The 15027-nt window shown below is 48.2% G+C and overlaps 1 long non-coding RNA gene across 1 annotated transcript; it reads right to left on the bottom strand.

The window, feature by feature from the left end:
- Nucleotides 1-7293: 7293 nt before the first annotated feature.
- LOC123112984 (uncharacterized) lies at nt 7294-10427 on the bottom strand. Its single transcript, XR_006455834.1, has 4 exons — nt 9962-10427; nt 8510-8661; nt 8205-8436; nt 7294-7538 (listed from the first exon to the last, which is right to left on the bottom strand). It is a non-coding gene; the product is annotated as an uncharacterized lncRNA (long non-coding RNA).
- Nucleotides 10428-15027: the final 4600 nt, after the last annotated feature.

The raw sequence follows: 15027 nt of genomic DNA, 5'->3' as shown, positions 1-15027 counted from the left end.
CCAACGCACCCACTCCCTCCCACGACGCCACTCCCTCTCCCCCTCCCGATCCAATCTGGATCGAGGCGAAACCACCACTCCACCTCGCTCTCTCCCCCCTCCCCCTCGATCTGGATCGAGATCGGAGGGCTCGCCCTTCGCTCGATGCCGAAGTCCTCTCACCGTCGCCACCCGTCTCCGACCCCGTCGCCCTTCACCCGAGCCGACCGCGTCGCCCATCGCCCCCGATGCCGCTGGACCACGTCGTTGTCGGAGCTGCCCTGTCATCCTCCTCTTCGACTCCTCCTCGCCGGACCTCCTCCTCTACGACGCCTCGTCCCCGTCCTCCTCCACAACGGCTCCACCGAGCCTCGTCGCCCCTCTTCCCTCCATCGACCGTGAGCGACCCCCCCTCCTCTGTGCCTTCCTCACGCACACCCCTCCCCCCGCCTCGTCCGGTCACCCCGTGCGGGCCATGCTTACCATGCCCGCGTGCCTCGCACTCGCGTATCGCGCCTAGCCACCCCCCGCGCGTGTGCCCTTGCCTACTCTACGCACGGGCGCCTTCGTCACCGCGTTCATCCCCTACTCCAGCTCGCACATCGGCGCCCCGACCGTGCCCTGCCTATCGAGCCCACGTCCCGCGGCCGAGCCGCCTGGCTCCACCGCGTGCACGCCGCACGCACACGCGCCCTCGATGTGCCTCTCCTGCTGCTGCTGATTCCGCGATGCGCAAGCGCACCCCGCCGTTTCCGCGCACGGTTGCAGCTTCTCGCGCGCCAGCCTGCCCCGGCGCCTCCACTGGTTTGGGCAGGCGCCCAAACAGGCTGACGCCCGCAGTGCCATTCGCCCGATGCCCGGCGCCCGTTAGGCCCCTCTAGGCCACAGACACATGGGGCCCGCCCCTGGAACGTTAATAAAAGGAGATAAAAAAAGAATAATAAATTAATTAATTAATTAACTTAATTAATCCTGTTTAGTTAACCTATTTAACTATTGTTAATTAATTAAATAGTAATTAGATTAGTTAAACCCTAATTAGAATAAATAGAGTATGACATGCGGGACCCACACGTCAGTTTGACCAGTCAACACCTCTGTTGACTGCTGACGTCATGATGACATCAGCAAACACTATTTTGGATAATGTTGGATTAAATTAATTAGATAAATTCTAAAAATGATTTTAAAACTTTAGAAAATCATATAAAATAAACCGTAGCTCGGATCAAAAAACTTTGTACATGAAAGTTGCTCAGAACGACGAGACGAATCAGAATACGCAGCCCGTTCGTCTGCCACACATCCCTAGCATAGCGAACACGTAATTTTTTCCCTCCGGTTCATCTACCCGAAAACGCGAAACACCGGGTATACTTTCCCGGATGTTCCCCCTCATCGGTATCACCTACTACTGTGTTAGGGAACACCGAACACCGCGTATTGTCTTGTTATGCTTTGTGATGCTTTGATTGCTCTGTTATTTATTGTGTTCCCCCTCCATTACTTCTTTCCGGTAGACCCCGACGCTGCTGCTGCCCAGTTCGACTATGGTGTTGACGACCCCTCCTTCTTGCTAGAGCAACCAGGCAAGCCCCCCCTTTGATCACCAGATATCGCCTATTCTTCTCTATTCTGCTTGCATTAGAGTAGTGTAGCATGTTACTGTTCGGTTACTCCTATTCTGTTGCATAGCCTATCATTGTTGCTACAGTTATTGATACCTTACCCGCAATCCTAAATGCTTAGTATAGGATGCTAGTTTATCATCATTGGCCCTACATTGTTGTCAGTCTGCCTTGCTATACTATCGGGCCGTGATCACTTGGGAGGTGATCACGGGTATATATTATACATATATACATACTATACAGATGGTGACTAAAGTCGGGTTGGCTCGTTGAGTACCCGCAAGTGATTCCGATGTGGGGGCTGGAAGGACAGGTGGCTCCATCTCGGTAGAGGTGGGCCTAGGTTCTCGATGGCCCCCGACTGTTACTATGTGGCGGAGCGACAGGGCAGGTTGAGACCACCTAGGCGAGAGGTGGGCTTGGCCCTGGTCGATGTACGCGGTTACTTCAGAATAACACGCTTAACGAGATCTTGGTATTTGATCTGAGTCTGGCCACTGGCCTATACGCACTAACCAACTACGCGGGAAAGATATGGGCACTCGACGTCGTGGTATCAGCCGAAGCCTTCTTGACGTCAGCGACGGAGCGGCGCGCACCGGATTGGACCGCGTAACATGACTTCCTTTGTAATGGAGGTTGCTAGGTCTGCTTTCGACCGCCCTCGCAACATGCAGGTCTGCAATGGGCGATGGGCCCAGACCCCTGCGCGCATAGGATTTAGACCGGCGTGTTGACCTCTCTGTTATGCCTAGGTGGGGCTGCGACGTGTTGATCTTCCGAGGCCGGGCATGACCCAGGAAAGTGTGTCCGGCCAAATGGGATCGAGCGTGTTGGGTTATGTGGTGCACCCCTGCAGGGAAGTTTGTCTATTCTAATAGCCGTGTCCCTCGGTAAAAGGACGACCCGGAGTTGTACCTTGACCTTATGACAACTAGAACCGGATACTTAATAAAACACACCCAGACAAAGTTCCACAGACAACCCGGTGATCGCTTTTCCATAGGGCGACGAGGGAAGGATCGCCTGGTAGGATTATGCTATGCGATGCTACTTGGAGGACTTCAATCTACTCTCTTCTACATGCTGCAAGATGGAGGCTGCCAGAAGCATAGTCTTCGATAGGACTAGCTATCCCCCTCTTATTCCGGCATTCTGTAGTTCAGTCCATCGATATTGCCTCTTTACACATATACCCATGCATATGTAGTGTAGATCCTTGCTTGCGAGTACTTTGGATGAGTACTCACGGTTGCTTTTCTCCCCCTTTTCCCCCTTTCCCTTCTACCTGGTTGCCGCAACCAGATGCTGGAGCCCAGGAGCCAGACGCCACCATCGACGATGACTCCTACTACACCGGAGGTGCCTACTACTACGTGCAGCCCGCTGATGACGACCAGGAGTAGTTTAGGAGGATCCCAGGTAGGAGGCATGCGCCTCTTTCGATCTGTATCCCAGTTTGTGCTAGCCTTCTTAAGGCAAACTTGTTTAACTTATGTCTGTACTCAGATATTGTTGCTTCCGCTGACTCGTCTATGATCGAGCACTTGTATTCGAGCCCTCGAGGCCCCTGGCTTGTATTATGATGCTTGTATGACTTATTTTATTTTTAGAGTTGTGTTGTGATATCTTCCCGTGAGTCCCTGATCTTGATCGTACACGTTTGCGTGTATGATTAGTGTACGATTGAGTCGGGGGAGTCACACTTCTGATCTAGTTCATGTGGTCGTGGCCATCGTTGTACGTGGTGGTGGTGAGGCTGTGGGAGTGCGATCGTATGCACGGCTTCTAGATGACGATGAAGCTGGCCGACGACTTGTCGTCCGCAGAGCTGTAGAAGGTCTGCCCCTGTTGCTGCCAATGGCTCTTGTTGGTGTTGTTGATCCCCCGTTGGCGTTGTCGGCAGGCAGCTGCATGCAGTAGTAGCTCGTCCTAGCGGGAGCAGTTTGCGGTGGAGTGTTAGCGTGAGCAGGGCCCCGACCGCGGCTTGATGAGAAGGTCGGTGAGGAGGCTCGGCTGCTCGCCGCCGAGGTTGACCTGGCGGTGTTGCTACTATTGCCTGTTGGGGCCGGTGTCCTCAATGGCTCAGGAAGACGGCGATGACGGTTTTGAGGGAGGCAGCAATGGTGCAGCAGTGGAGGAGCACCTGGCTGTGGAAAGTCGTCGATGGTGGCATAGCTGGATCAAGGGGTGGCCTGAGTTAGGTGCTTAGGCGAATCGAAAGTGTGACGATGGATTATGGGGATGAAGGGAGAGGAGCCGAGGGGCCTCATGTGGGGCGTGCGTCGGTTACCCTGAAAATCAATCAAGATATTATTGAGGTTTGATAGAAATTAGAGAAGGCGAAGAGGGAGAGAGATTAAGAGGCGTTTCCATGGAGAATCCTCACGGGAAAAATAACGCCGTCCCGCCACCAGCTCTCCATACCGCAAGGATTGGTGAATGATTTCTACGGCGGGGAAGAAGTTGAAGGGGAGAAGGAAGTGGTGTGGTCGGGCTCTTTGTTGGGGGATCGATCCGGGGGAATGGATAAGGAGTCGATACAATCGTCGAGCATAATGGTGGGCGATGAACGCTGATATGAACTTCAGTAGCAGGGAGGTCGTCCTATTAGTAACTGAAATTAAAAAAAAGAATGCTGATGTGGCAGATTGATGAGGTGGATAGCTTGCATGTCAAGAAAAATATGATAGTGGGGATGAACTATTTAGGTATTATAGATTCAAGACTTTCGGAGTTGTGCAGAATAGGTCTATAATATTTGCTCCTTTTCTAGCCCATAATTCCAACTGCCGGCATTCTCCCTCTTCATGTAAACCTTGTAAAATAAGAGAGAATAGGCATAAGTATTGTGATATATCGTGTAATAACAGTCCATAATGCAATAAATATCAATATAAAAGCATGATGCAAAATGGACGTATCACCCCTGACGCACAGCCTGGCGGGGTGCAGGAGGTATTTGCACTTGCTTGTTAGTTGCAATATTTAGGATATTAGCTTGTAGAGTTAGTTGCATTGGTTAGATTGTGATTCATACGGTAGTATAGATGGTTAGAGTAGTTGGTTTGATGGATGGGCCGGGGTTTTCTGTATGGGGGGATGTGGGTTTTTATACTAGGTTTTTTTATTACATTCGTTGCAAAAATGCTAGATAGATCTGTATGAGAGATAGGGATCTCTGTGCTTCAATGCTACACAGATGTATGCTTATTAGATTAGTTTTTAATGCAACACAGATTGGATTTTTAATGCTACAGACTTGTATGCATGCTTATTAGATTTGGGGTCCCTATTAGATTTGTTTTTGAATGCTACTCAGATTGTGGTTTTGAATGTCATATGCCCAAATGGAATCCACTTATTAAGAAGTTATTTCATTCATTAGTATATAAATTTGTCCACAATATGTAGTTACATTAACTCTGTTGTTCAATGTGTGTGCATGACAATGGAAAATGCAAATATGATCATAGTGTATTAGCCCTATGATCAATGTGACATATGTGCATATCTAAATTTTCAATTGGCTTCTTTATTTACTAGTGATGGATGTAATTTTATATTCAGGAGGATGATGGTTGGGGAAAAAGGAGGAAGTTGTCCCTTACTGGGTTCGACCCATATGATCAGTATAGTGACGATGAAGAATATGAGGTAAGCCTACTTGAAATTTAGATTGTTCATTTAGTTCCTTTGACATGGTGTATATGAATCTATAATGTATTAATGTAATTCATTCATGTATGCAGTATGATTCTGGAGAAGATGTGTACAAGGGCAACGCCACGTCCTTCACAGCAAAGGAGGTGGAGAAGATCAAGGCCAAGGGAGTTGCTTTCTTCAACAGCCGCAAGATCAAGAAGTGGCACTGCCCCTACTAGACCACCAAGCGAAAGCCAAAGGATGGCCGCTTCGATCACCTTGTGTCTCATGCAGAGGATGTAGCAATTCACGAGGAGGACTACATGATTAGGGGGCAGCATCCTGCCCTCACGAAGGCCCTGACTCCGGCGTGATGTGATGATGTGATGAACTGAATGTGGCAGCATGTTATCTTTATCTCTTGGGTTACTTTTCGTAAACAGAATGTGGCTATTTATGATGAGATGAACTGAATCTATAGTACTAATGTATTATGCTATCTATATTTGTCTGTCCTTAAATTTGCCTATGGTGTATGGTTAGTTCTGTTTAGATATTGTGAGCTATGAGTTTAGGTGCTGCAATGATCACACTTGTTGTTTCATTGTTGCTTCACTGATCAGACATGCTGATTTTTCTCACTAGTTTAGGTGCTGCAATGATCAAACATGTTGTTTCAGTGTTGCTTCACTGATCAGACATGCTGCTTTTTCGCTGATCATAAAGGAGTATTATCCTAATTATTTGTCTCATGTTTATTAATCAATGCATTCGATAGGACAGTACAAATTCAAACAAATGCAAAACAAACTAGGTAAACTACCTATGTTTGTGTAGGAGATCATGTGTGCAAAATTTGAGGTGATTTAGAGGTCAAAGAAATTTGAATTTGAGAAATGTGCTCCCAGGCTAGGGTAAACAACCCCATTTGTAATCAAGTTTTTTTGGACCTACTCTAAATGAGCCAAATGTTTTTTATTAACACCTATTCAATCTATATAGTGTAGATTCGAAGTCTCACTATTTTTTGAATTAATCTTCATATTTTTACATTTTTTTTAAAAAAATATGCTATAATATAAAAACTACGAAAAACACTTTAAAATATGAAAATGGAAAATTAAGTTCAGATCCTTCTTATTCACTTTGAAATAAAGCTTTGGTGAATTTTTTGATTTTTTTTAATTTTTCAAAAACAGAAGGTAACCCTACCTTCTCTCCTTGAACTCTATGAAATGTTGTACATGATAGCTCATATGTCTGAAGATTTTTTCATGAAAATGACCATATACCAAGTTTATGATTTTCAGTTGGTAACATGTTACATAAGACAACATTGTGCACAGGTTCTAAATTAATGGTGTTCATTTGACCTCGATCGTGCCAGCTAGTGTTTTTTCATGAAAATGACCATAGACCAAGTTTAGTATTTTTCCTCATTAGTGTGTCTTATAAAACGTCGAACGCCGAAGCACTACACCACAACACTACATCCCCTACACACAGGTTGGTTGGAAAAACTACGTCCACTGACAGACAGTCAGTCGGGAAATACTATTGCCGACCAACATAATCTGTTGGGGAAAGTCCAGACGGGAAAGCCTTTTCCCGACCGACATATATTTTTCGACAAACAGTTGGACGACAATAGAGAGCATTCCCGACCGACTTTCTGTTGGCCATACCATGAACCTTTCCCGACCGACTTTCTGTTGGTACTTCCATAGAACTTTTCCCGACCGACTGTTCGACGATACCATCTTTGCTGACCGATATTCTGTTGGGACAACCATGAATCTTTCCCGTCCAACTATCTGATGGTGTCATTTTTACCGACCAAATTTCCGCTGGCCCAGGCATGACCCTTTTCCGACCAACAATTGGTAGGTATTTTCTTTGCCGACCATTGGTTGGACAACATTTAGTTTAGCCGAGCAATATTTAATACCCACTCATTATTTCCCATCTGCCTTGCAATTTCAATCAAGTTAACTAACTTGCATTTACTCTGAAAATATTAAATCAGGACCAAAAAGGATAACACATTAATTAATTCTCATCAGCATTCCAACATTTATGATCACCTGATAGATTTACAAAATGATAGATGCATGTCCGCCAATTCATTGTTCGCTCCATTACACAAAATACCCAGATGACAAGACACCATATAGGTTTACAAAATGATACTAAAAATCGCTGTTTTTGCTCCATTACACAAAATGTCTAGCTGACGCAAACTGCCATCTTCATGGTTCCTTCCGGTCCTTTTGTATGTCTTTCCTACAAAGGATAAAAAAGTCACTGGTGAATAAATGCATTCATAGAGATAATGGCAAACATAGTAATTGTATAAAGCATCAATGGCAAAAACAAACTGTGGAATTTTAGTATTACATAAAAAATAGGGCAAGTCCAGAATAATGCCACAACATGTTCTAACTCGAATTTCTGCCATGTTGAACATAATAAAGCATCAATGCCAGATGACCATGAAGTATATTTCAATAAATAGGAGCAATATGAATCATCTGGCCACAGTTTAGCATGTCCAGACGCCCAATTATTGGGAGCAACCATTAGTTTTCTAGCATGCATAGCGTCTGACTATTAACGCCAGATGACACATCCATGTACGAACTCATGATAGTCATTTTTCTAGGAAATACCACTAGTTTTCTTTCTTTTCTCTGGGGTGGAGAAGACTGCATTGCGCCTGACTATTATATTCAGAAAAACATATGTACTTAAGTGCCATTAGATTAAATTAAGCCATTACTTTTAGAGAAGCATATGTATTGTACATACAAATCTTCATAGATATAAGAGCCAGAACCTATGAAACCATCAGGTTACACATAAGAGAAATAAAGATGAGTTGTGCTAACGACTAATATTTGCTTTACTACAAGGAAAAATATGTTGGAGAACTTTACTGTTGGTGATTACCTTGCTAGATGGCCATGCAATGGACCCTATGACTGCATCAGTGACAAATCGTAAACCATCATATTCATAAGGCAGCGTAGCATCCTTCCTGATCACATTCACAACAACCTCATAAGTGCTGGTCCAAGGGGATCCGAGCCCGCAACTGTGTCTGGACAACTGAGATAATTGCTGCCTTAGCAACAGGAGTTTCAGGACCAGTCCATGCATATAGAAGCACATCCATACCAATCTGAAAAATGATTATTTAGGAACATGAAAACAAAATAGGATTTAAATATATAAGTAGGGATGAGAAGATCTACTAGGACTTCATCTTGATGGGATGAGGAGCTTTTTGCAGGGGGGGCTTTGCAATAACTCTTCTACGAACAAAGGGCTCTTCATCATCATCTTCATCATCGTCTTCATCATCTTCTTCACCTTCTTTGTTTTCCTCAGCTTCAACTCTTGAGTTCTATCAGACAAAATATGGAAACAGAGTTATCGCATGAAAGATGGATTATTAATTGATTGTAAAGATGTGGAAATAGTTCATTACTCGTCAAGAATTGGAACCATGCTGCGAGCCAGGAGTTATAAACATTAGAGAATCGTACACAACACTTCTTTTTAGTATCACTTGCTTTAAGAACTAATCCATGTATGTTTGTCCTAGCAGAAAGAGAAGAAAACCCTGTGTTCCAATCTTTATAGTTAAGCATTCAGAATATCATGGCTGTCCAACCAAAATGCGCACACTGAAGAAAGGAAAAAGATGATTTGGTACGCAGTTTGCATATACTACTCGACATTTTTGACATTTGCTCTGTCTGAAGAAGATTTGGTTGGTTCACTGGCATTTAGCTTGCTTGCGGTGAAGGCAGCAGGCAGCTGATTTAACACCTGCAAGGACCAAAACGACAATCTGATTGCAGCTTGCCTAGCCTCATTTATGATCCCAGCGATTTAATTAGAATTCTATTAGAGTAATTGTTTAAGTGAGCAGTGGTACTGACCAATGTGACCCGTCCCCAGGTATATATAATACTCCTTTGGTTACATAGTACTCCCTCTGATCGAAAAGGCTTTTTCGGACAAAGGGAGTATATGCTCAAAGAACAGCTAGCAACTTCCTTTAGTTACCACAGCACCAGACTTGATCTGAATGTTATTTGGGGAAGGCAACTGCCTCCCCTAGGATGATTACTAGATGAAATCAAAGAACATGAATATTTTGGCTTGCAGCGCGCAAAGAAAATAAATGAAACTCTACCTCAAGATTTTTATCCAAGTATTGTGAAGAAAAGAAAAAAAAACCTTTATCACGATGCAAATTTATGATGCATACAACCCAATATTATATTAGTACAATAGATATATCAGTTGGATGGTCAAGCTATTGTAAATTCAAGTGTTGCAAATACTACATAGAAAGTCTAAACACTTGCTGGTTCTTTACCACTTGACCCATGCTGGTTTCAACTCATGCACTTTCTTATGATACGAGACTTCATCAGAATATTAACAAAGGATCGGAATATTAACAAAGGCCTACATCACTAGTTCCCTTGACACGTCATGTTTTCTTTTGACCAGGTGGTTTATTATAAACTGAGCACCCTTTCCCTCCCATATCACTTACTTTGATGCATCAGTTTCAGACAACCAAAGATTGGGAGGCGCTCAACTAACAAACTATAGAATTCAGACTAAATATATGCATAATAACCGGAGGAAAAGAGAGATGAATGAATGGAGGAAGGAACTAGCTGTACCTCGCCCGCACCGGTGCCCTTGCCCAGCCAAAGACAGAGGGATGCCCTTGACCAGCCGCACGCTTCCCCGATCCAAATCGCCACCGCTACCACTGCGTGTGTCTCCTTGAGCTGGATGGTCGAGATGGGAGGGTGGCAGCAAGGTCACTGGATGGAGGCGACCACCGCGAGAGAGAGCACGAGGGCGTGGAGCCGGCGGTGGAGAGGTAGGACGGTGTTGGGCGGCGCTGTAGGGCAGTACGGTGTGGGCGGCGCTGCAGCAGCAAGGAGGCATGGGGCGGCGGCGGGACGGCGTGGGAATCGACTGGTGGTAGCCCCGGGCGGCGTGGCCGGAGGTGGGAGGTGTGGGGATCGACCGGCGTCAGGAGTCGGTGTGCGTGGGGAACGAGAGAAGCTAGGGATTTCATGGTGGGGAATGAAAGGAGCGTGGGGCGGCGGCATGCTTGTGATTTTGGGGAAAAACTTCGCGGGCTGGGCCGCTTATTGGCGCTAAAAGTTCGGCTATTCGCGCGCGAGGACCATATAGTCATCCAACAGTCGGTCGGGGTTATTTACCGACCGATAGTCCGTAGGCCATAACAAAATTCCCGACCGTCTGTTCGACGGTATATGTTGCAGCATTGCCAATCGACAGCTCGCCACTGTATATAGGTTTCCCGACCCACAGTCTGTTAGAAATTTTTCTGGCTAACTATGGGTCGGCAATAGTGACCTTTTCCCAACAAACGACGGTAGGGAATTCTGGTGCGTGGTGTAGTAAAGGTTTTATATTTTTTAATTTTTTAAAATTAGTTATGCTCAGTCAAAGCCTTGGAAACCCCGTTGACCAGCTCAAAACCCCTCTAAACCCCACGGGGTTTCGCCTAGCCCTAGCTCCGAAAGTCATCCGTCCGATCATACCCTAGCGCCAAGCAACAACCCTCAGATGTGGTCTTCTAGAAGGAATTCTCTGGGCAGGCTGTGTGCAGGCTCTGCGCCGTTGGATCACATGGACGGCTCCGCATCGTTGGATCATGGGGCGATCCACAAGAGGTGATCCTGTTGGTTGTGCCCGGCTGCTCGCCCATCACTGACTCCATGAAAAAAATGTTATTGGGCCCAAAAGGAAACAAAGCTCTGGTTGGGCCGTCGAATTGCGTCGTTTTTTTGCATTGTTTGCTCTATTTTTTTGAACATGTTGGCTTTGTTTTTTTCATCGTTTCAAATTACACAAGAATTGATATGTTGGCTCTATTTTAAACATGCTGGCTCTATTTTTTTGCATCCCACTCAATACAAATGCAAAATGACCAAATTTATAAGGGCCAGATTTATTTTTATCATGCAAAATGGCCACAAACTATTCAAAAATTGTCTCTTTTTGTTCATATAATATATAGGGACCCTAATATATATGAACACAGATTCCCACACATGCAATTAGCTTCATTTTCATCTTCTTTTCAAACCAAGGTTTCCCACGCGTGTACACTCCCGATGCCGCAGTGGGTGTGAAAATGGGCTACTTCACATTTGGCCCCGTTATTGCCACAGTGAAATAACACGTACCACTATGGCTATTTAAGCCACCCTCTGCCTCTCCCATCCTCTCTACCATCTGCCCATCTTGCTCTTCGACCCCTTCTCCTTCTTAAGCAGTACATCGGACCAACCTACCTCTTCCCACCCACCATGCCACATGGGCTCTACCCTTCTAGCGTGTACGTTGAGCGCACACTACGCGTGTGGGTGATACCAAGGTGGAGGACTGCAAGGAACTTCACCGAGTTCTGACTCACATCCGGCTACCACCACCTCCCGCGGGGATCTCCAAGGATGTTCCATGTCGAGGAGGTCATCCAAAACGGGGTAGTGGTTTCTCTCCTTGCCCACTTCACCAACACATTCGATGCCTTCTACCTCCTCGGCCGGGTGTTTTGGTATGGCTGCGAGTTCATCGCTTTCACCACCCACAACATGTTCACGGAGTACAACAACATCTTCCCCAACGCGTCGTGCATGCACACTCTTCCGTACCCCATCGACAATGCCCCAGAGGAGCAGTGAAGGGCGCCCGGAGGAGGAGCGAGGTGGAGAAGGCATCGGCTAGGGTTCTAAACCCTGTAGCTTTTTTTTATTCTATGTTATGTTAAGTTGTAGGGATTGAACTATGTTGGAGATGCTATGGGCTTGTTGGCCCTTTTATCAAGTTCTATTATTAAGTTTTCTATCTACTCTACTATTATCCCTAAGTTCTTCCTAGTTTGAACTATGTGATCGTGCTATGGGCTTGTTGTCCCTATCTACATATTGGGACTACATATTTGTTGATTGTTTTCTTAGAGAGCTCGCTTTGTTAGTAACCACCTAGTGCATGCAGCCACAACGACCCCTTCTCTTTTTTTACACAAGCCATAAATATGTAGCCACCTAGATAGAAGAGAGGAACCAGCGACAGTGACCATCGCTGCATCCGTGGCGGCTGGCGTGCAAGAAAGATGCCCGGTCAGTGCATCGTGGAGGCACGCATCAGTGCATCGCATCGTGGCGGCGTGCATTGATGCATGCAAGCAGGCTTTGCTAGGTGCATACATAGCAGACTTCTGTCGTGGCGGTGCGCAGGCGTTTAATGCAAGGGACGACCCAATGAAACCATGGCCGAACGGTCCAATAATGACACCGCCCAACACGGCCCCACTTGTCAGGTCCAACGGATGACACAGTCTAGTGTGGCCCCACTCGTCAGAGTTAACGGTCAAGCCATTGACCCGGCAGCAACGTCCGTTGTGACCGGTTCTAAGGGTTTCAGGCAAGGGAGTGGGGAAAACTGAGCAAAAGTTAAGAGCGCGGGGATGAATGAGTAGAGCTAAGGAACCAGGGGCACAGATATAAAAAACCCAAGAATAAAAGCGATAGACAACATAATAAAGGTTGCTAGTATAATGGGCAATATAACGTGACGTTCTTTTGCACTATGAGATTGAGCATATGTCGTGGTATTTCCTTGACATATGCCAAGGGATGGCTTATCATGTGTGTGGACAGGAGTGTGTTGTCGGGCTCTAGAAGCAGGAGTAGGCAAGACCTCAAACGATGCCGGGTCTTACCCAGGTTCGGGGCTCTCCGTGGAGATAACACCCATAATCCTGCTCTATGGGGACTCCGCATCACTATGATCAAATAGCGGGGCTACAAGGATGCTCCTTGAGCTGTTAGCTAGAGGAGGAAGAAGGCAACTAGCTCTACTCCTTCCCTAGCTATGTGGGTGTATGATGGCTAGAATGGTGATCCCTTTGCATGGGAGAGCCTGGGGGGTTTATATAGGCCTACCCCCAGGGGTAAATGGTAATCCGGCTGGTTGTAGGACCCGGCCGTCAGTGTCTTTGGGCTCCGGCTTCTTCGCCGACAGCTGGGGCCTACCGGCTGCCGTGGACTCGGCCGACAGGTAGGACCCGCCGCCTATGGGCCAAGAGGACTAGGCCACACTGTTGCCTCGCCTCTGATGACGGTAGCTTGGTCGGGAGGCGTATGGCTACAGTATCGCCGCCTGGTGGGCGATCACTATAGCCACACCCCGTCACTTCTGGTTAATGGCGCACAGACTCCAAGGGGAGGGACGACCTCCTGATAGGAGTCGGCCTCCCCTTGTGGCCGCCTTCTCTGGCCTTGCCGCCTTCTCGTGATACACGGACAGGTGGGGCCCGCCGTCTGTGGGCCACACTGTCCGCCCGTCGCGGGAGCATGGCCAGGATTGACGTAGGCGACGTCATGGGCTACGTGACTACAGTGCCGTGGCAGGCGAGGGGTGTCCGCCTGGTACGCCCACCCTGTGGCCACGTTCCTTCCTGGATTCAGGGGTGGCAGGCTACAATTTTGCCACGCCCGGTCTTCTCATAGAAGGTGGGTGCAAACTTTGAGGAGGCGAGGGGCCGCCTGGCAGGAGTCGGCCCATGCCCTCGCTGCCTTCCGGGGTGTGCGCCTTCTTGGGGTCCGCCTTCTTCTAGGAGGCTGCCCATTGGCACCAGCCGGCCCCGTAGGCCGGCCTTGCGACCATTCGGGCTGAGGGGCTTGTCCAGCCCCGATGTCTTAAAAACTGTTGTGGTGTGGATGAGGCTACCCAGGGTCTATCCCCCCGTTAGTAGTCCCTGAAGCTAGTGAGGTTCTACGGCTTTGGGCAGCCGGAGAGCCTCAGCAGTTTCCCTCTCAAGTGGCCTTCCGCCTTCTGCTCCGTCCGGCTGGGAAGAGTCGGGTGCCAGGAGCCGGACATAGCCGCGACCGCCTGGTGGGATTCGAATCATCATGGTGGGGGCTAGGTGGCACACCAGTCGGGCGACAGGCTCGCTGCCCGCTGCCTGCCAGCCATGCGGCACCAGCCGGCCAGGCCGGCATGCCAGCCCACCCGCGCGACGAAACATCGCCGCAGGCCTAGGCCCGCCAACGCAGGGCCTCGGAACACATGCAGATCCGCTGCGGCCGAGGCGGGTGGTTGTGCTTCCGAGGCGTGTTTATTACATGCCATTACGGCGTGGAAGATGCGGGGTCGTGGGGGGAGTGGGCGCAATTAATCCTGCCCCCCCCCACATCTTGCCCCCTCGGCTCTGCCACCGGGGAGGCTATCAATAGGGGGAGGAGGGGGCGGCAGAACGCAAGCATGCCCTCCTAACCCTTTGTCTTTCCTCTCTCCTTCTCCTCTTGCTGCTGCTGCGCCTCCTCTTCTCGCCGAAGCGCTGTCGCAGCCCATCGTCGCAGGACTTCTTCATGCCGCAGCCGCCCCGCACCGCCACCGAGCTCAGAGCCCATGGCGCAGAGTGGCCGCCCAGGCGACTAGGACGGCTCCAATGTCCACGATGAGCACCTGGAGTTCCTTCGCCAGACGCGGCGGCTCCCCCACTTCTCGAATATCAAGGTGCGTGTTCCGCCCGAAAGGGAGATCTTACCGGCGTCGGAGGGCGGCGAGCGCGTCGTCTTCCGGGCGCACTTCCTCCACAGCTTTGGTGTGCCGGCGAGCGGATTCCTCCGCTCGTTCCTCATGCCGAACACAGTGGTGCTGCTCTCCGCCTTCGTCACCCTCTGCGAGGGGTATCTCG

The sequence above is a fragment of the Triticum aestivum genome, chromosome 1B, assembly GCF_018294505.1.
Source record: "Triticum aestivum cultivar Chinese Spring chromosome 1B, IWGSC CS RefSeq v2.1, whole genome shotgun sequence".
Classification (NCBI taxonomy): domain Eukaryota; kingdom Viridiplantae; phylum Streptophyta; class Magnoliopsida; order Poales; family Poaceae; genus Triticum; species Triticum aestivum.
Note: the sequence above shows the minus strand (reverse complement) of the source record. Positions and strands in the feature narration are given on the sequence as shown.